Raw genomic sequence first — 21,262 nt, forward strand, 5'->3', positions numbered from 1 at the left:
TGGTGACCAGGTAGTAGGGGGACTCCAGGGTGTCCAGGGCGGCCACAGAGGGGGAAGAGGCAGGGATGGGCCACTTGAGCACAATGTTGTGCAATGTGTCGGTGCAGTCATGCCACCACCCCCTGTGTTTCCGGGGGATGCAGCTTCTGCATCTGGCACTGGCGCCTTTGTGACCCGGCAATCCGTTCCATCGACTGCCACGGGCCCAAGGGTAGTGGTAGCTGCAGGTGCAGCTGTGGACACCGCCACCCAGGCTCGGGGTCTGCCAGCGCAGGCTGCGTTGGCACTTGAAGAGCCCTCGGTAGATCTCCAACAGGCTAGGGGGGACACCATAGGGGCAGGCCAGGCTGCTCAGACCAAGACAAATGTCCCTGGGGCAGTCATGTCATCTGCTGCCCCGAACAGCTGGGTGTTGGCAAGTGCAGGGGCAGATGCACCCAACAGCACCCCGGTTGGGAGTCTGCCAACCAGGACCGTTGCGGTCAATGACCCTGCCACAGCTGATGTTGCTGCGCAGGGTCTATTAGTGGGCATCCAGCTGCCACTGACACAAGTCAGGCCTTTGGTCATCCCTCCACCTGCCACTACCTTGGCTCAATCCACCGAACCCACTGGCCATACTGGCCAGGGCGGCATTAACCAGCCAGAGTCTGCGCCACAGTCCAAGAGGAGTAAGGTTGCACCTGCAGCACAGGCTGGGACCTCACAAACAGCCACGACCTCCTGCACATCGAGGAAGCAGCCTTTCTGTAAGCAGGAACTGGACTTCCTCGTGGACTACGTGCGGGGCCACAGTCGTGACATGCTAGTGGGTGCCAATAGTCAGACAACGGCTGCCCAACGTGACACCCACTGGAAGCATGTTGCGGAACATATCAGTTTATTCGGGCATGAGGTGCGCACGGCGCAAGAGTGCAAAAAGCGTTGGAATGACATCAAACGCAGCACTAAGGCGTGCCTCTAATTACAACTTGACTCTGGTGACTGGCGGTGGGCCTGTACCAGAGGAGGAAGAGCTCACTCCGCATGAGGCACTCGTTGCAGAGTTCATATCACCTGAATTGGTCGAAGGAGTGGGAGAGATGCTGGACTTTGATGCCCAGTCCAGTGAGTGTTGACGCGTGTTTGTTGAGGACGTGTGTGTTTCACTAGTGGGATGTGGTGTGCATGATTGCCGCTACATGTGACGTGCACATGGTTCTGATGTGTAAGTAATGGAATGCTTCCGTCATGCATGTTTCCTCTGCCTGCATGCGGGGACTCCATGTAGGCATGCTCCCTTGCCCCTCCTCCGCCACTCTGAACCCCAGTTCCACCTTTGCACTGGTGTTCTTCAATCTTGCCAATGTGTACTTTCTTGTTCATGCATCCTGTGTAGATGCTAACTTCCAGCGTAGAATCTGCCAAACATATGCCGTGTGGTACAGCCTTAGTACTTGATGCAGCGTATCTCACTTGTACTGTGCATAGGTCAGATGTCCCGCAGGGACATGAGTGCCCATTCATGCTCCATGTGCATTGCACACATGCCCCTATGTGTCCTTGACTGGATGATCACTGTAATACAAGTCCTTGGTTACATACATTGCCTGCCATCTCATCAGCCTTCCCATGTCAACTGTGGCTCAGTCCTGCGTTGCACACATGTTTAGGGTCTGACAATCTGTGTGGCTCACAGGCCTCAGCCTGTTCAATGGCCAATGACTCTGTCCAACTGTTGTTGTGTCTTCTTCACACATGGGCGGAATCCAGAGTTTTCATCATGTGTCCTGCTTACTGTCTCTGCATCATTTGCAGTGTTGTCAGTTGAATCACATTCAGCTGTTGATGCCAGTCAACACTGCCTGTCAATACACAGGTGTATGGTCAGCCTTTTGATACCATGCTAGGCATCCCTGCTTTGGTACTGGGGAGGAGGGGTGCTTGGCTTCTAGATATGGTACACATTGAATGCACAATGCACGTGATGTTTGAATTTGACATTGCACTGCCTTCACATTTCCTGGCACACACCATGGAGTCCTTGTACATGTAGGTAGTGAGTGGCGTAAACATTTTCTGCACTGCATAGACCCACTTCCATGGAAACTGCCACCTTTCAACAGGTCTGATTACAGAAGCACTTCATAGTTGACCCAGCATGCATGGCAGGTTATATGTTGTGTGTCACATGTCTGCCTGATGCGTTTGCTGTCGGTGTGTGTGTGTTGTGTGCTTCTGACATGTGTAGTGACCTTTTTTCTCTCTATTTTTCAGGTGATGACGCAATGGAGGCGGAGGATGGTGTTGTCATGCCAGACACAGGGTTGTTACCACTACATCAACCCGGCACTAGTGGGGGTCGTGGGGTGGTAGGCCACGAAAACCCCCAAGTGCTACAGTCCATCTTGTCTCTGGCTGCCTATGAGTCCAGCCTTGATGACGACTCTGACGTCCATGTTGAGTTGGATGAGCATCAAGTCCATGTGTCAGGGGTGAGTGATTCTCCTCTGTCTGCGACCCCTGCACTGAGGGATCAGACAGTCTTGGTTCCTCCGCCCGTGGTGGATCGGGACGCAGGGTCACCCTCCACACCAGTCACTGATGTGCCTGGGACATCACGTCGACGGGGGCATGTAGTCGTGCAGCCACGGGCGGTGCCAACACAGCGAGGACCCCCGGTCCTTGGGTCCCGCAGGGGTCAAGCCCGGCAACGCGGTCGCCGCGCATAAACGCAGTATACTGAGTTGGAGCAAGACATGACTGCCAATTCAGAATGGCAGGGGGCAGCAATAGAGAACATCGCTGAGAGCATGGAGCGTGTGGCCCGATCTGTGCTCCCCCCTGCTAGGCAGGTGTTTCTCCAGCAGCAGGCGGCACAGTCCACGGCCCGCTCGCTCAGGCTGGGCATGGCGGCCTCAGACAAGGCAGGCCAGGCTGAAATGTCATCTCTGTATCAAGCAATTGCTGCTCACGCAGAGGTGCGCATGGATGCCCTGAGGGAGGAGTATGCTTCCCTCAGATTCACTCTGGGTGTCCTTATGATGTCCCAGAGGCAGCAGGCAGAGGAGAGGTTTGCACAGCTTGAGCGTACCATCTCGGCTGAGCTACAGGCTTGCCGGGAGGTGCAGCGGTTGTCCAGCCAGGCCTTGCAGGAGGAACTCTGTGTTACACGTGCTACCTTGCAAGAGGAAGCACGTGTATCACGTGAGGTTCTGCATGCAGACCTACATCACATCGCATCGCCACACAGAACCAGGCTCACCCGTCCGGCAGACTTGCTGCCTCTTTTACAGGATGCACCAGACTCGGATGACCATCTATCTCCCACATAGGTCGGGCTGTGCAGGCGTTGAGCCCATGGAGGTTTTTTTTTTGGCTCAGCATCATCGCATGTGAAAGTTGAGCAGCACCCTGTACCTCCCCCCTCCTGGGTGCCTCCCCTCCCCCCCGGATTGTATGTGGCCATTTTTGATTTTTCTTTTAGTTTAGTTAGTTAAGTTTCTGTTTGATATTTAGTTTAATTAGGTAATGTAGGTTTTCCATAGTTAGTGTAATTAGTTAATAGTTACTATAGTTTAAAATTGCTTGTCTATTGTGCTTTCATGTGACGGTGCGGTGCTTTGTGGCTTTTGAAGGCATCCACTGTCTGTTCCAGCTGGGCCCTTCAGGCTTGTCTTGTGTATGTGTTTGCTGCTTGGGGTCCTTGACTCACATATGCCACTCCTGCCTCCCTTATCCATGGGCTCGCAAGGATGGTTCGGTGTCACAAACTTTTACACAAGGGCTTTGGACTGTCATATCTGTGGCATGTCTGGTGCTGTTTGACTTGTGTTTACACCCCTAGTGGGGATGATTTTGGTGTTATTGTCCACTGTTCAGCTTTTGCTAGATGGGGTGTTTCATGATTAATGTGTACATTAATTGCTATGCATTGTGTAGTATGTTTCTTATCTTTACTGTACACGTGCTTGTTGCAATTCATGCTGTAGATAGTGTTCCACACTTTGGATGTGAAAGACGGACTGCTGGTGTGATTTATGATGTGACTCTCTGACATGGTCAAGTAATGAGATGCCTGAAGAGACACACACAGATGACTTTGAAGCATTAATCATGTGTTTCATGCCCTTTCTGCAGGGGGATGAACCTCCAGAGCACCTTTGCCAGCAGACATGGCCCATTGGACGACGGAATTCTGGACACATTTGTTGGTGCCCACATGCACATGTGTGCACAAGCAGAGGCACAGGGATTGCAGACCTACATCCTAGAACTGCTGACGTGTTCCAAGGAACTCCAGGCAAGGTGAGCAGCACAGGGGGGCCACAACACAGCAAAGCTTGCACCAGGCGAGTTGCACATGCAGGCTTAGTCACAGCACTGAGGGTGAGCTTGGACGAATCTTGGTGTTGAAGCACACAATGCAGCTCAGATGTGTTGGTGGACTGATGGCTGTTAATTGTAAGGTTGTCTGGGACACCTGCAGGGGCAGTGGCACATGCCCTACGGTACACCAAGGTCCATTGAGGCACTTGTATCAACCATGTAGCCTTCCGAGACATGGAAAGGGGCAGCTCACAGGGACATACAGCAAGGGACATACTCGGGTTCAGTGCATTTCATTTCCATGTACTTTATGATAAATGCACTGCCAACTTTGTTTCGTTCATGGTGGTACGCAACTTGCTCTGAAGTCATGGCTTGCTATATGGGTCTGTCTGATTACCCAGGGAACATTGCATGTTGTGTGAATTGTGACACATTGGTGTTCCATTTGCCACACACCCACCGGCGGCTGACTTACTGCATTGACTGTGTATGACCCGTCACAGGGGTAATGTTATTTATGGGTACGAAGCATCTACACCAGATTATCTGTTTGTAGCTCTTCAAAACCAGAGACTAAAACCGAAACAACAATAAGACAAATGACTCAACAAAAAGGACCTTGACACAGGGGTCCACCTGCGAGACCCAGGGAGACGGAGGCAACGACTCCAGCCAACCCTCACCATCCCCCATCACCCGTACAGCCACAACTAGGTACCACGAGCTGTGGAACGGACAAGACACAACTAATCACCACACAAACGGAAGTATGGACACTAGCAGCTGCGCTAGTCATGTGGGGGGGTGAGGAGCATGCAAAGTTATTAAGGGAGCGGGCGGAGGAGACAGCTAAATCCTCAAACGGCCTCGAATGGAGAAAAAAAAAAAAAAACGAGCACGTACCTCCTGAAGCACAGGGTGTACAAGCATCCCGTCGTGTAAGATTACACAAGCCCAACCGGCTCAATCCAGGATAGAGATGCCAACTAACCAATACCACTAACAACTTCCTTCTCTGCATACACCTCTCAAACTCCAAACCAAACACAACCACAAACCTCCAGCACAGCAAACCGCACGAACTTCACTACACTGCAACAACAAAACAAAAACACACATAGACTCGCACATCAGCACACGACGACTACCGGCCGCATACACCCCAGGCCCAGCCGACGGAACCACCGGGCTGAGGCTGCCAACAGCACATCACTGCAATCTTGCACTTTTCCAGCCTCCACCCACTAACCCACCCCTCCCTCCCTCTTTCAGAGCCGCCAGAGCGCCAGGGGACCACTCCGGTGGTGATAGTGCGCGGTACAAATGACCTTTAACATTAACATTAACATTAACATTAACATAGAGTAGTTTGTTGCTATGGGGCATGTTTGGTGGTGTGTTTTTGTGTAATTGGCACGTACAGGTTGTTGACTGTGGCTCTCTTTGCAGCATTGCAGTGCTCCTGTAACCAAACCTGAGAGTGTGCAGGCAGGAGGCCAGCACTCAAAACCAGAGCTAAGTGTCTTGTTGTTTTTCTTTCAAACTGCTCTGCATAGGCTTGCTGGGGGGTGCACTAGTGCATGAATGTATGAGTGATTCAATTTGTTATGTTTTTTCACCCTAATCACCTGGAATCCTATGCAATTTTGAACCCTGTGCCCTCTAACCGGTGTTCCTGCTTCCCGTACATATCCAAGCAACGTTCCCTAACCCTCTTTCCCCGCTGGGGTTGCGGATGCCTGTGTAAGCCCCGAACTTTCAGGCGCCAAAACCCTAGAGGGGGTGGATGGTTCGTACCACTTCTAAGCCTGGACTACAGAAGGCCATGACAATGATGTCCAAGTTTGTTTGGATTGTGTATGTGTTCATGCAGGTAGTACATATTCGTGCATTCCCTACTTTCATGTGCCATTCCTCCTCCCCTCTCCTGCCACTCATTCCAGTTATCCAGTGTGCCAACACCTGTCCCGACTGCATATCCCTGAACCTCCTTCCCCACCAGGGTCTCAGGGGCCTGTGTGAGTTTGACCTTGCAGGCACCCGGGACACAGTGGGGGTGGTTGTTTCGTGACACTCCCGCGCCTGTACACGGGACCTGTGAAAGTACACATCCGTTCATGGTGCATCATCCTATGTTATGTACCACACATGGTTCACATCCTGTTTTGACATTGTTTTACTGTGCTACCTTGGTTGTTGCATCATTGTGGTAGTACTTGGCCTTTGTGAGGTACTGCTACGTCAAGTCATCTACTGGAGGGTGTTCGGGTTCGTTTTTATGGCTTGGATTTTGTGATTTTGGAAATGAGTGTGGATTCTGAGGGTGCAGGCACCTTTTTACACACAAGGTGGGAGATGGTGACGAAGGGTAAAGGTGATCTTATGGCCAGGTGGAATTGAGGGTTGAAGGCTCCATGACCCAGGTGCAGATGTTCAGTGGGTCATGGTCATTTGTGAGGGAGGGGGGGGTTGTTTTTGATAGTTGCCTTGCCCTGCAGTGTGATGGGAACTCTGACATTGTAATAGTGGTATCCTATGTACATGTTGTGTTGTGCTGATCAATGCCTGTTCATGTGTTGTGTTTACCTTTCAGGTGCGAGGGGATAGTTGGGGTTTGACATGCTGGGGTGTACACATGGTGAATGTTCACATGTAATGTGTAGAGAACACTGATGGTCACTTGAGTGCACATGCATATGTTGAGTGCATGTCCTTGCAGACCCACACACTTGCACTCTGATGCACTACATGTACTCCCACCCTTGCATATCCACGTGTACACCTTTTGCCTTCTGGTGGCCACTGTGTCCCTGCAGCACATATTCTGTGACCAATTATGGATCCTATACATACCTAATTTGCTTTTTGATGTTTTCTATCGCTTAGATGTGATGCTCAGGGTGTGCATCACACACAATGGCTGTTCACTGTGATGTGCGCTGAGCAGTGTGTTGCAGGAGTAGGACACAGCACACAGAAGCTGCAGTGTTGATTTTGCAATGCACAATGTGCATGCAGACAGGCATTCATTGTTATTTTACGTCTACAACTCTTGTAATGCATTTGGAAATGGCTTATTTTGGGTGGGAGGTTGTTGGTCAGTCATTTCATCTGATTCCAGGTCAGGCATCATTGTCTGATGCCACTGTACATTTTGGACATGGCAATGTGTACCTTATTGTTACTGTGTTGGTGTATGGGTATTGCTTGCCATGTCATGTTGTGGTTTGGGAGGGTTTGAGTGACATAACAGTGATGGCCATGGCCTGTTTTGCAGGTGTGTGTGATGCACACCTTGCATGTCAGGGTCATTCGCTTCTCAGAGCAACTAGCTGGGGGTAGATCTCTCTCCGCGGCAGGGCCCTCCCTCTGGAACAGCCTTCCTGCCTCACTTGAACTTGAGGGGAACCATCTCCGGTTCGGAAGCACCTCAAGACCTTCCTCTTTGCTTCTGCTTTCTCTCTGCCTCTCCCTTGCGGAATTCTTCACTGGAACTGCACTGGACCTGCAACTGGGCCACTCTCACTGACCTCGGTCCCTGGCCCAGCCACTCTCCACTTGCACTGCCTCCCTGGCAACCCCTGCACTGCAGTACTGTCTCTCTACCCCTACAGCCCCCCCTTCCCTGCACTTGTCTGCACTTACCTTTGCAGTTGCCACCAGCTGACCTATGTATTTGTTTTTTGGTCTACTTCTCCTGTACTGCACTCCCCCCCTCCCCTTGCACTTTTCCCTTCCCCCTACCCCTGCACTTGCACAATCTAAATGACACCTGGCCTAGTAGTACCGTTGTCTGTCTTCCCTTGTACCCCCCTCCCTGCCTCATCGCACCTTGAAATACTTGTGTATAGGCCATATCATGTCATATGACATGTATTTGCCTTTTGGTCACACAGGATAGCTTGTGTTTAAGTAGCTAGGGATGCAGACGATGTGGCACTTCCATGGCAACTATCTCAGGGTGGTAGGGTTGTGACAGTTGACTGTCTCTTTGTCATCATCGATTGTCACCTGGTATGTGCCAGGCCTGTGTGCACTCTGCAGGGGTGGGAGTTTAGGTGAAAAATGTGGCCACAAGCTGGGTCCGGGCTTCCTCGCCACGTGCCCTGTCCCCTCCCATGGGCAGCGCCTGTGCCTGTGGTTGGGGATGTGGGGGCACCACCATGTCCACCGGGACGCCCTGCCGTGTTGCAACATTGTGCAGGACACATGCTGCCACAATGATCCTGCACACTACTGGTGGTGCATAGAGTAGCTGCCCGCCAGAGCGGTCAAGGGAGCGGAAACGTGACTTAGGCACTCCGAATGTGCGCTCCACTATGTCCCTGGTTGCAATATGGGCGGCGTTGTATCTTACCTGGGGTGGTGTGGTGGGGTTCCAGATTGGCGTCATCATGTGGTTGCTCAGAGGGTAGGCACTGTCCCCTGGGGAGGTGATAATAGTTGAGATTATTAGGGTTTGGGTATTTGTCTGTGTGTGACTTGCATGCATGTGCAAGGGCATTTGTACTCACCTAGGAGCCATGTGTCGCTATGCTGCCCAGCTTCCAGGTCCCGGCTCAGGGCGGACATTCTGTATATGAAACTGTCATGGGTGGAGCCAGGGTAGTTTGCATAGACAGAGGTGATGATTCCCTTTGCATCGCATACCACCTGTGTGCGTCTTTTGCCGTGCGCAGGTTTCCCTTTTTCGGATCCATGAATACGGGTTGTTCGCGTGCGTGTGGGCGTTCCGTGTAGTTCCCTACAGTACTTCCCCAGTTACGCCTTCTTTTTCACGCGTTGTTCCCCATTCCGCGTGTTATGCCCGCCCACTGTTCCGCCCATTTTGGTTGTGTGCGCAGCGCTATGTGCGCTTTTGCTGTGCGCGTAGCGCACGCCGTGTATTCCTGCGTGCGCCATGGCTGGAATAGGGGCGCACGGACAGCGGGAAGCACGTGCAGCGTCTTCCTTGAATCGTACACGTGCGCGTGTGCTGCGTTTCTCACACTTGCGCTCCCTTGCGCCTGCTTGCGCATGGATTTTCGGCGCACGTTTGTTCCATGAATCGGCCCCTAAAAGTACTATGATTCAAACAAGTGTACTGTGCAATGTGCTCAGTTCCTGTGTTCGGTTGCATAATTTTTGGGTCTGTGGGAAAATAAATCCATGCAGGATTAACAAAAAAAGTCTACATTCATTTGATGTTATATGGCACACTCTGTTTCATTGACGTGTGCACTACTTACAGGAATGTTTAAGGTGCACATCTATGTGGTCTTGTTCATATAAGCACTGTTGCAGTAGGAGGAATCAAAATGGTTTATGTGTTTTGCTTTTTGGAAGTGGTGGTGCTATGGTTGCAGTTAGATACTAGTTGGCTTAATCTAACTGTTTATCTGTTTCCTCTTCTTAACAGGATCCGTTTATGGTGTTTGATTACTGTGGTGTTTTCTAAGTACTGTACTATTGCAAACTAATACTAGAGTATTGTGGGGGTAGGTATATACCTGTTGGTGTATTCTAACTGTTAGTAGTTTGAAAGTTGTTGAGGGTATGTTTTGTAGCACTTTGATTGCTGAAGGTTGGTTTTAGCAGTTTGACTGTTGGAGGTAACAGTGTAGTACTGCGGTGTAGTAAGATACCAGTGCTGTGTTTTGGTTGTTGACACTTAATAAATCTTGAAGGGTTTCCGCAGAAGAACTTTCATTTTTGCTGGTGGATTTTAAATTGTGTAGTAATGGGATGCAATATTGAAGTATTATGGTTGCAGTTAGATACCAGTTGGCATATTCTAACTGTTAACAGTTTCACAGTTTTGCAGGGTTTGTCTTCGACACATTCATTCGTGTTGGTGGATTTACATATTCCACTATTACCAAGTGCCATTGCAGTATTATGGATGCATTTACATGCAGTTCTGTATTTATTGCAGTGGTATGGGCATTGTTAGACAGCTGTTGCCTTATTTTAACAGCTGGTCATTTTACAGGTCATTGAGGACAGTTTGTGGACCCTCATACTGAAACAATATTAGTGTGTGTTTTTTCCACAGTTGTTTTTTCTGTGACTATAATCATTGGCTCATTGGGGAAAAAACTGTATAGCAGCGCAACTCATGGGCAGAAGGTTATTTTTCATTTGCAGTTACATATTTGTTGGTGGGTATTGGGAAGTAGGCTATGCTACGTTTGTAGATCAGTGAGTACATTTTGGTTTAAAGAATATTAAGTAGGCATTTGCGAGATGTGCTCGTAATCTCTGCTTCAGAGTAATGGACGTATCTTTGCATTGAAATCACCCATATTTCTTTTTAATATATGCAGTATAGTGACCTGCAGTGGTTGTGTCACCCATGTGATAGATTAGGCCTACTGTTGTGAAGGTTTTCTTGCAAAGTGATACTTGCCCGTGTGTGAAGCTAGTAAGCTTGCAGATGTTTTTGGTACCATCTGCATTGTATCATAAAAGCATTACTATTACATATTGGCTATGTGACTGTATCTGCAAGGTGGAGCAATTGTCTGAATTGAAAGTAGTACATAATGCTGCTAAGTGTGTTGTGGCACTGTTTATGTCCTAAGGTTTTAAATAGATTCACCTTTCACTGTTGTTAATGGTAGGAGATCTCCAAAAACAATAATGTGTTTTCCTCCAAAGATTTATTTGTAGTCCGTTTTAAGGACTTTATGAAATCTGAGTTAGGTTGGAGACCATGCTTACCTCATCTATGAGGAGCATTTTCATTTGTTTCAGAATTATGTGTACTTCAGTAGCAGCTTCTGCTGATGGTTTGTAGTACTCTAATTTGGTTTGGTGTTCTACTGGAAGGAACAGTAGTCAGTATAAAGTAACACCTCCTTTGTTGTAGGCAGCTAAACCTGTGGGGGCTGTTACAACAGCTGAAAGGTTGTTGTTTGTTAAGTTTTGGAGAAATCTGCTGATGATTTTAATTAAGAATGTTTTTCTAGAACCAACTTCACCACTTACATAGAGGAGCAGAGGTTTACAATTTTGATAGCTACAAGTTTTACTTTCATGCTTCAAACCACGTTCAATTTCTCCAGTCACTTCTAGGTAAAAGTTGCTTATCATTTAGCTGTTCAGCACAGACAACTTTCCTTCTGATTATTAATATGGATACATGGTATGTTTTCTCCTTCAGTAATGGCTATTTCTGCTTCATTTAGAATGTGTCTCTCCAAGTGGTTCTTGACTTCCTGTAAGAGAAGGTTGACTGCCTTCAAAGTGTCATCTAGTTGTGCTTGAACTTCTTCCTCTTGTTGCGTTCATTGTCCAACATGGTTTTGTATTGCTTGAAATTGACATTTGTTATACTGTTTTCATTTGCATTGAATGCAGCTTCAAATGAGTCATGGTTACCTAATAAACCCTCTTCTCCATGGTTTAAAAAGTTGCAGTAGGGTCATGTAGTAAAGTTCTCTATGTTGAGGAGTTTTAAATGATAATTGTATATGTTTAATTAGGTTGACTTTGGTAAGTTTGACAAGGCTTCCTTCACAAGCTGAGACCACATATTTTCCACTTTTTTTCATCTGGTTTCACATTATCTTTGTATGAGAAGTGTTGGACTATTTGGTACAGTCACATGTTTTCCAGAGTAGTACTTCTGTTTGGGTAGTATGTGTCTAATAGATTGTTTTTAAAATGTCCTGGCTGTAGGAATCATTTATGGCTATTGTTTATATGTCTTGGTAGGATTTCAGCACTCTTTTTCTAGATGCAGAGGCTTAGCCAGAATATGTGTTCAGATTTGCCATATAAGGCTGCTTTGTAGCACCCACATTCTCTTTTTGTGACAGTGTTTTTGTCAGATGATATGTCATTCCAAAGGTCTGTTAGCTTTGTTTTCTCAGCTTTGGTGAGATAGGCTGTGACATATCTTGGAACAGTGGAATTATATAAAATATATTGTATATTTATGTTTGCATTCCACAAGAGGGCAATGATTGCATTGTAACCATGGATGTATTTTGAAACTTTGTTTATTTTAATGCTGTATGTGTTTTTAGGTGATTTGCCTTTCACATTGTGAATGACCGAAGACATTATACTGTTGGCCTTTTGCTGAAACTGGTCTAGGTAAACCAAAGCAACATTTGGTGTAGTATTTACCTTTATTTTAACATCTGTGTCAGTAGTTATGTTTTTGGAAGTGGAAGCGTAAAATGTGTGTACGTAGCTCAGTATGTGTGGTTTCTGAAGGGATGTGTATTAGTCCTCTGGATGGATATTCTTGTCGCCGAAAGAAGTGTTCCACTTCCCCAAGGGGAGGGATACTTTTATTACAGAGGAAGTGCAGCATAGCAATTAAGTGGTTGTGAAAGTATCTTGGTACATTTAAAGGATCAAGAGAACAGAGTTCTCCTGGTGTTTTTATGTCTATTCCTTCTTTATTTTGGTTAGCTATACATTAGAAGTTGTGCATGTCATCCCATGCATATTCTGCACAACTTAAAGTCACAAACCATGTGGGTGGTTCGAGGTTCCTTAGCATACACTGTTCATCAGAATAACTTCTGAAACAGTATTCTTTTGTACCACACATGTTTGGCAAGTGATTTGTGATACTTGGCTGCAAAACTTCAACATTGTCTTTTATCTTTTGAGTGGTTGGGTAGCAGACATGTTTAATAAATTAGAGCCTGTTTTTAATGTGTGCAACTTTGTAACATAGAGTTGCTAGTTTACTTTCAAACAGGAGGTCTACATTCTGTTTGAATCTGGGGTCTTCAAAAAACATGTGTAAAGAGCAATATAGTGATGCTGTTATCTGTGTGGATCTTTTGTCATATCATCCTCCTTTTCCTGTAAGAAAGAGGAGAGGAAAGGAACGTGCTTCTACACTTTTCTCCCATATGCTGATTGGCGATCCTTCAGCTTGATGAGTTTGATATGTTTCTAATGCATCATGTGGCTTTGGAGTGTAGTGGGAGAATTGTGTACTGGTGAATTGTGTACTGGTCCAAAATATTGGCTGCAGTAACAGGATCTACATGTTCAAATGGGCCAGTTGGTGATGAATCCTGAATTATTTGGGTGTTTTCTCTTACGTTCTCTTCAATGTTTATATATTTGAAATACTGAGATATTGTAGGACTTTTCTAACATTGTTTAAGTCTACGAGTTGTTGCCAAATTGTTTTGTATTTTGTTGGTACACCATTAACAAGGATAATCAAAGATTTACCTATTGGCCGTTGCACTCCTAGAGTTTCTACATTACAAGATCTAATGGCAAATATACTGCTTTGCTACAAAAGCCTTTTAATAATTCAGAAGGAGACAATTTGGCTGTTTTGGGTTGAAGGCGTATTATAGCTTGAAATGGACGTACTGTTTCAATTATTATGCTCTCATAAAAATGAAGCTGTTTGAGAGGTTTTGGAAGTGGGAACATTTGCAAGTTATTAGTGACATCACCTGATGGAATTTGGTTATTATAAAGCTTTGTATTGCAGTATGTGCAATGTTTTGAGGTGTCACTTATTTTGTATTTATTTTCTGTTATACGATATAAAACTAATTGGAACCATTGGGATTCCACATTGTCCTCTATTTTGTAAGTTACATCTACAATTGTTGTGCTCTTTTTATAAAAAAGTTCTGCAACAACACACACACACTTGGTTTGTTACTTCAGCAGATATGCTTTTAAACGTTGCTATTTCTTTTTTGTATGTGTTTGTTAGAAGATTTGTGTTTGTAAGGTTTTTGCTAATGCTGTCCAAAGTTACTAAATATTCTAAGTCATCTTCATAATTACTTTGGATGTGGTCGATTTGTTGAAGGAGTTCTTTGGCTGTTCCATGTAGGAAAATGTGATTAAAATGTTGCAGTTGTAAAGCAGGACTTTTTGCATAGTACAGTTCTGCAGAAGATTCTGTTTAGATGTGGTAGAAGGTGCTTTTGCAAGCAGTTCCCGAAATGCAGGCTGATAAATGTCCTCGCAGTCCAGTGTAGTTGTTCTCTGGACAGGTGTCCATGGTTTGTAAAGTTTGTATTCTAATTTTGTCTTTTACTTTCACATTGTGATTGAGGAATTGTCGTAAAGATTTGAAGGATTGTTGCTGTATGTTACACATTGTTCTGCATGGCCATTTGTAGACCGGATGGATTGCTTTGGTGAAAGGAACAGGTGATTGAATGATTGTTGGGGATGTTTATTTGATAAGGGTTGCTTGTGCCATAATGGTGTTTTCTACCATTTCATACCTTGGCCATTAGTGTTTGTTTGTTCTTGTTTATAAGCCTCTTCATTGAAAAATGTTTCTGTGCTGCTTGTGTTAATCCATTCACCTTCACAGAAGTATGAAAATGTACCTTCATGTACTTATTGTAATTTACTGATTAGTTCTGTCAGTGGTTTCATTCTGTTTAAAATTAAGATAACCAATTTTCTTTTAGCAGAATTGCGCTGCCATTTAGAGCTTCCAGGATTAGTCTTCTGCAGTAATTTTGAAGGGTAGAGCATGACTTTTTAGCTGTTTTCAATTGATTGTGAAGTACTCTATGGTGGAACATCTTTTGTAAAATTACATTTTCGGAATGCTTAACTGTTGCTGTGTTAACATTGTTAGATATAGCGGTAGGGTCACTAGCACTTTTGTTTCTTCATACAAGTTTCTTTATTTTTAGTTTTTGGAAGAGGGGGTCTAGTTTTTTTTAGTATTTGCTGGTTTATATTAGCAGTTTTGTTTCAATATGTGCTATACATTCTGCTAGAGGTGGATGAGTATGTGGCATGCTTTTATTTTTATCTGCTCTATTTCTTCTTTGTTTTCTACAGAGTTGCTTTTTAGTAGGCATTATGTGTTGTCTGTTGTAAAAAAAGGAAAGTGTGGGTTTGAAAGTTGTGGAATATATCTGCATGTATTGTGAATGAGTGTGTGACTATGACGGCAGACATAAAGAGAGTGCTGTGTGATTGTGCAATGGGCTGATAGTTGTGTTTGGGATGGTTATAAGAGTAGCTCTGTGTGTAGATGTGTGAAGGGCTTGGCTTAGTGCAAAAGAGAGTGGTAGTGTGAATGAATAAGTAAGGGCATTACAATGTTTTCTTGGTGTTACAATAATGGTGTTTAGGTGACAATGCAAAAAGTGTATATGTTGTGGTGTAATGAGTAAGAGCAAAATAAATGTTGATTTGAAAGGAATTTTGTAGGCTACTATGTGGCTGAACTATAATGTATGAGTAACAGAAATAATACTACTACTCTAATGCAGTTACTGTGTAGGATGTAAAGAGTCGTTTTCTTCACATTGTTGTCTTCCAGGAGGTTGTTGTTCACTGCAGTTGTGAAAAAAGAAAATTAGTGGGTATATATGGTAATGGTGGAGTACTTTTAGTACAAGAAGACATTATTTATGAACGTAGGAAGAGTTGTTGAGAAGAAGAGTTCATAACGTTGAGCCTCATTACGAGTATGATGGTAACCTTGCCTGTGCTGCAGATGGGTTGCCACCAGATTCCTAATAAGTTTTTGCACCTAGTTTCCTGGTGCCACCAGGACATTACAAGTGCCATAAAATGTTAGTCCCTATTCCCGTGGAGTCGCATAGGATTCAATGGGAATGGGGACACAGGAGCACTGGCACTGTTGCTAATGTGGAAGCTGGTCCCATGATAGGTATGCGTACTTACAATGCAAGAAAGTGTGACATTTTCATACAATGCAAAATGGAAAATGCTGAGCATTTAAAAATCTGTCCTTTTTGGGAGGCTGTACATGAAAGTAAAAACAATTGTTTTGTGGATTTATAGCAGCACTGTGCATAACTTTTTTTAATAAAAAAAAATGTAGATGTAAAATATTTATAGAACATTTTTCAGTGCCACTTGTGTGACCATTTATCATGTTGTCAGTACATGCATACTTGAGAATGTGATGCATTCCAATATGTAGTTTCTTATTAAATGATGGTACTTTTTTGCATTGTGGGAGTTGTGGTTGCACTTTTTGAATTAGAAAAGGTGCTACAAGTGCCAGAATGCAGAGAAAAATTTAGGAACCAATAAGCACGTACAGATTAGAAAGGAGAATGTTAGCAAGTATGCATGTGTGTCAAAGTGAATAAAATTGAACACAGTGTTATTTCAAAAGGGCTTGGCTTAGTGCAAAAGAGAGTACAAAAAACAATGCACACATTGTTTCCATTTCTTTCCTTTATTTGTTAACAATTACACACACTACTGTTGTAAAAGTATACATGCATTCATTAGTTTGACTTGAAAAGGTGCGGAAATAAATATTTTTAAACACATTGCATTTTCCCATTTGTCATTCCATGTACATACCATGCTTTAGTAACATACATGCAGTTTTCATTTTGACTTTGCATTGTGGGAGTTTGAGTGTAACTTTGTTAGTGGGAGAAGTGCTATTAAAAGTGGCAGATAGATTATAATGGGTCATGTTGGCAAGGACTTTCACACAGGATCTGTCATTTAAACATGCTGTATACATGTTTTAAATGTGGTTTTCATTTCTTTCACAGAACAGACACAGACAGTGCTGCTGGAATTGCAAATATGTATTTTTAAACTATTATGAAAATGCTAATTAAAAGAAAATGTTACGGCCACAAAGCATTGTGGTACAAAAGAGAGTATGACTTTTGGTTAGGTTAATGCAGGGTAAGTGGCAGGAACCCTATTTAGATGCATTTGTTAAAGACTTGGAAATATAATTTTAAAAATATATGCATACCTGTATTTTGTGTTGATAGAAGCAGATTTGAATCTGCAAAGAGAAATCTTGGAGACTTTTATAGTAGTTTCTGAGGCATGTACTAGTGAGTAACAGGAGACATACACTCTGAGTTCAATAGTACATCTGAAGTGTTGAACTAAGATGATAGAGTTAGAGGTAGAGTTTTTGGATGTGATTGGTGGATTGGTGTGTGACTGCTTGAAAGTAGTCAATGTGGGAGATTAATGTTGAAAGGGAAGAAGGGCTGCTCTGTGGTACGGTGTATGCAGACAGCACGGTAGTCCACAGACATGGTGTGTTACATCTGGGTCTTTTAAGGATGCCTGGCATGGAAAGGGGACTGTGGGGATTAGCCAATGTGGTGTTCTGGTTGTGGTTTATAGGAAGAGAGGGTAGCAGTTGTTTGCATTGCTGTGTGTAGGGAAGATGGCTTTCAGTGTTGAGATGAGAAGGCTTACTGTGTGGATGGTGGGAGATTTTTGGATGGTGAATCTGAAAAGGTACACATACATGAGTGGCATTTCTGCTAACATTGGATTGAAGGGAGTGGGGTGTTCATGGTATGGTGTGCCTGGCCAAAACTGGCAGACTTTATTTGCACATTGCGAAAACATGTCTCATTTCCAATGTCCAGATATCATTGTGGTCCACTGTGGAGGACATGGTTTGGGTTACATCAGTACAATATCTTTGCAGATTACATTGAAACATATGCTGAAAGCACTAATGGAACTATTTCACATGGAAAGATAATCTTTGACACATACCTCCTAGGGCAGAATGGAGATGAACTGATGTGTTTTGTCCCCAACAAGATGCAGGAAGGTGCCTTGTGAACAAAGGGGTATGTTCATTTTTGAATGGTGTTGGGATGACCACCTTTCCAAATGAGAACATTCTGCCGGATGATTGACGTCTTTTTTTCAGTGATGGCATGACTTTCATTGTATTTGGTATTGCAATCTTTCTTCAAAACATTCAAAACGCACTTAGAAAGATACTGTGAAAATGATGTAGAGTGCATGTGAGTAGTTGTAGGAAAAACAACAGAAAAGCACAAAAAAAAGAAAAAGAGGCTCTTTTCAGAGCCTGACTACAGATAAAAAAAATGTACATTTTGTTTAATTTCTCTCCACACCCCCTTTAATTGGACGATCTTTCTGTGGACAGAGTGGGCGTCCGCGGATGGCATGTGCCACATCCACGTCTTTTGAGGATGCTAGGCATGGAAATGGCACAGTGCAGCCCAGGGGTTAAGCCAGTCAGGTTTCCTGGGAGTGATATACAAGGGGAGAGTCAGGCAGAAGCTTTGTTTGCTGAGAGGGCAGCAGATGGCTGTGGCAATGGCTATGTATTTCAGGAGGCAGACTTTATGGATTTTGGAGGACTTGTGTATCCATTGGCTGAAGGTGTATGCAGAGCACTGTGGAGTGGCGGAAAAACTTGGATTTGATTATGCTCTTGTGCAATGGTGTTAAGCAAGATTGTATGCAGCACCCTGTGGGAGACTGCACTAGCCTTGTACACTCAAGATGGTAGAGTGACTGAGCAGACAGGTTTATCACAAGAAGGCTCAATGTGAGATATAGGGTTGCAAAATAGATTTTCACAGTGACAAGATTGAAATAAAACTTATACTGAAGGTTTCTTGGTTAAACAATTATATATTAATTTAACAGTCAGTTGACTAAGCCTTCTTTAGAAGAGAGAAAATATATAACACTTAAAATACACCTAGAAAATACAACCTCTCAGTTTCAATAAATCAGTAGATACCCTTTTGGGATTGCACACAGACACTTCCTAAACCCTGAGGTGACTTAAATAAGTAGAACACTGTTGACAATATATCACTGGTACATTTAGAGCAATACTGAGTTTGGTGTCAAAAAGGGAAAAGTTAGAGGGAGATTCAATGGTTAACACATTTCTCAAAAGATTAAGCCTTTCCCAGCTATGCAAGTAAAGAATGTGTGACTTTTTGGAGGTACAGATCAAAACACAATGTCAGAGGTTAGAAGAGTTTATCAGGGAGCCATGACAGAAAAAGTCTATGGAGAAAAGTATAGGGGAGCTGAAGTTCTTCTTGAATGTAAGTAAAAAGTTGTGCACAATGTTACAGTGTTTGTTAAAAAAGAAATCACTTTTGGCATACAAGCTGGGAGGCTTGTGAAAGGCAACGCTGCAAGCAACTCTGCAAAGGTAATAAATGCATGTCTCAACTGAGAGCTAGTAAGTTACACAACAAGAGGTAAGTACCCCTTAGTTTACTGTACCTTTTGTCTGAAGAAATTGGGTCCAGCTGGCTTCCGTCCAGCTGTAGCATGGCAGATCCTATTGTTCCTGGGCCTCAGTTGTGGGGACAAGAGGAAAGATGTATGGGGACTCCTGTTTGAAGGTCGGCAGCAGCAATGGCCAAACTTCAAATCAGCGGCACTTCACGGTTTCAGCTTCTCGCAAATAGCACCACCGCGGTTCTCAGATACCTTATGGGTTTTCCTCGCTTCTGGGGTCCAGCACTCTGTTGAGGTGGCTCAGGCTTGGTTAGTCCTGCTTCTTGGGAGTCCGGAGGATCTTCCTGGAGCTTGGGTCTGACATAAAAGCAATACACTTGATTCTGGTGTTCCTCTCCCTGGCAATCGGTTCCTGCGGAAGCAATGGAAGTACAGCCAGCTCCAAGAGGATTTCCAGATGGGTTTGTCTTGGGGTTGATTGGTCCCACAATCCCAAGGGGAGAAGTCGTCCTTTGGAGGTCTTCTCTAGTCAAGGTGAATTCTGAGCTTTAGCACTGCAGCAGGGCTTCACCGGGCAAACCAACGGTCCAGGAGTTGCAGCAAGCGTCTTTTCCAAGTTCTTCTTTGGATTCCTTCTCCAATGGTCGACTCTGCCTTCCAAGGAAAACATGTTGCCTTTTCTGCAGGTTTCTCCCATCCATTAACAGCATAGCTGTCAATCACACAGCAGGGTGGCTGTACTCCAAGCACAGCCAGTCAGCCAATCACCTTATGGATACATTCCTGTAACCAAGGAGACTAAGCACAGGGAGTTTTGGGAGCCGCCCTTGCTTCATGCCCTGCCAGACATGCTGGAGCGAGAGGCGGGCTTCACCAGTGAACCCCACCAAAGACAAAATTAACAAAGGGACCAAAGCTGGTTTGGCACGCAGAGTAAATCTCAAAGAGGACCCTTCCAACAAGAAATGATGAAAAAAGAAGATAGGGCCATTTTACACTCAATGGTAGAAAAAAGTAAACCACAGCCACCAGCCATTAATTGTAGAAAGGGTAACATAAAACCGTTACATGAGAAACTAGACAGAGGGAAAACTAAGTAACCCCTCCAGCATCCTATTGCAAGATAGTGTGTGCTGGGTCTAGAAAGTTACAAATGTAAGTAAAGTCAATTTCACTTCACTGCTCTTGGAAACAGTAGTTTAATGAAGAGAATGTATTTAAAATTTAGGGATATCTGAAAGCCCTCCCTGTGCCACTGCACTGAAGGTGCTGTGTGCCACAATGTAAAAAGATGATGACTGTGGAGTTTGTCAGACTCCAAAACCAAAAGAAACACAGTGTTGAAATCACAGAAAAATTCATTTCCTCTCTGCAACCCAACGCAAGTGCAGGGTTGCAGAGAGGAAATGGCGTGCTTCATGTTCATCCTCTGACAAACTTGCCTGCCGCCTGCTCCAAAGGCAGTACCGGCTCTCCGTTCTCACCAAGAAGAGAGCCCTTATCCAAGCCCGCATCTCTCCGGCATCAAACAACTCCGCCGAACTCTTTAAAATCTGCAAGGAGCTGGCCAACCCTGTTGCAGTCTCTACCTCTCCTGTCCCCTCCCAGGCCCTCTGCACTGCACTGGCCTCTCACTTCATCTCTAAAACTCAGGACATCCTGTCCTCGCTCTCCTCCTTTCACCTCCCTCCCTCCCTACCCGGCCCTTCCTCTGGCCCTTCTGCGGTCACCCCTCCTCCCTCTTTCTCTGCCTTTCCACCTTTCTCTGCTGACGAGGTTTCCAGACAAGTCTGATCAATGAAAGTCTCGTCTAAACAGGTTCACCCCTGTTCCTCCAAAACTATCAAGGACCACATCGACTCCCTGGCTCCTGCCCTGGCTGACTTTTGCAACCACTCCTTCGCCTCTGGAGTCTTCCCTTCCCCCCTCAAGCACTCCCTTGTGCACCCTCTTCTCAAGAAACCCTCTTCCGACCCCTCCTGCCCGGCTAACTATCGCCCTATCC

Source organism: Ambystoma mexicanum, chromosome 2q (assembly GCF_040938575.1).
Source record: "Ambystoma mexicanum isolate Mex_15411 chromosome 2q, UKY_AmexF1_1, whole genome shotgun sequence".
Lineage (NCBI taxonomy): Eukaryota > Metazoa > Chordata > Amphibia > Caudata > Ambystomatidae > Ambystoma > Ambystoma mexicanum.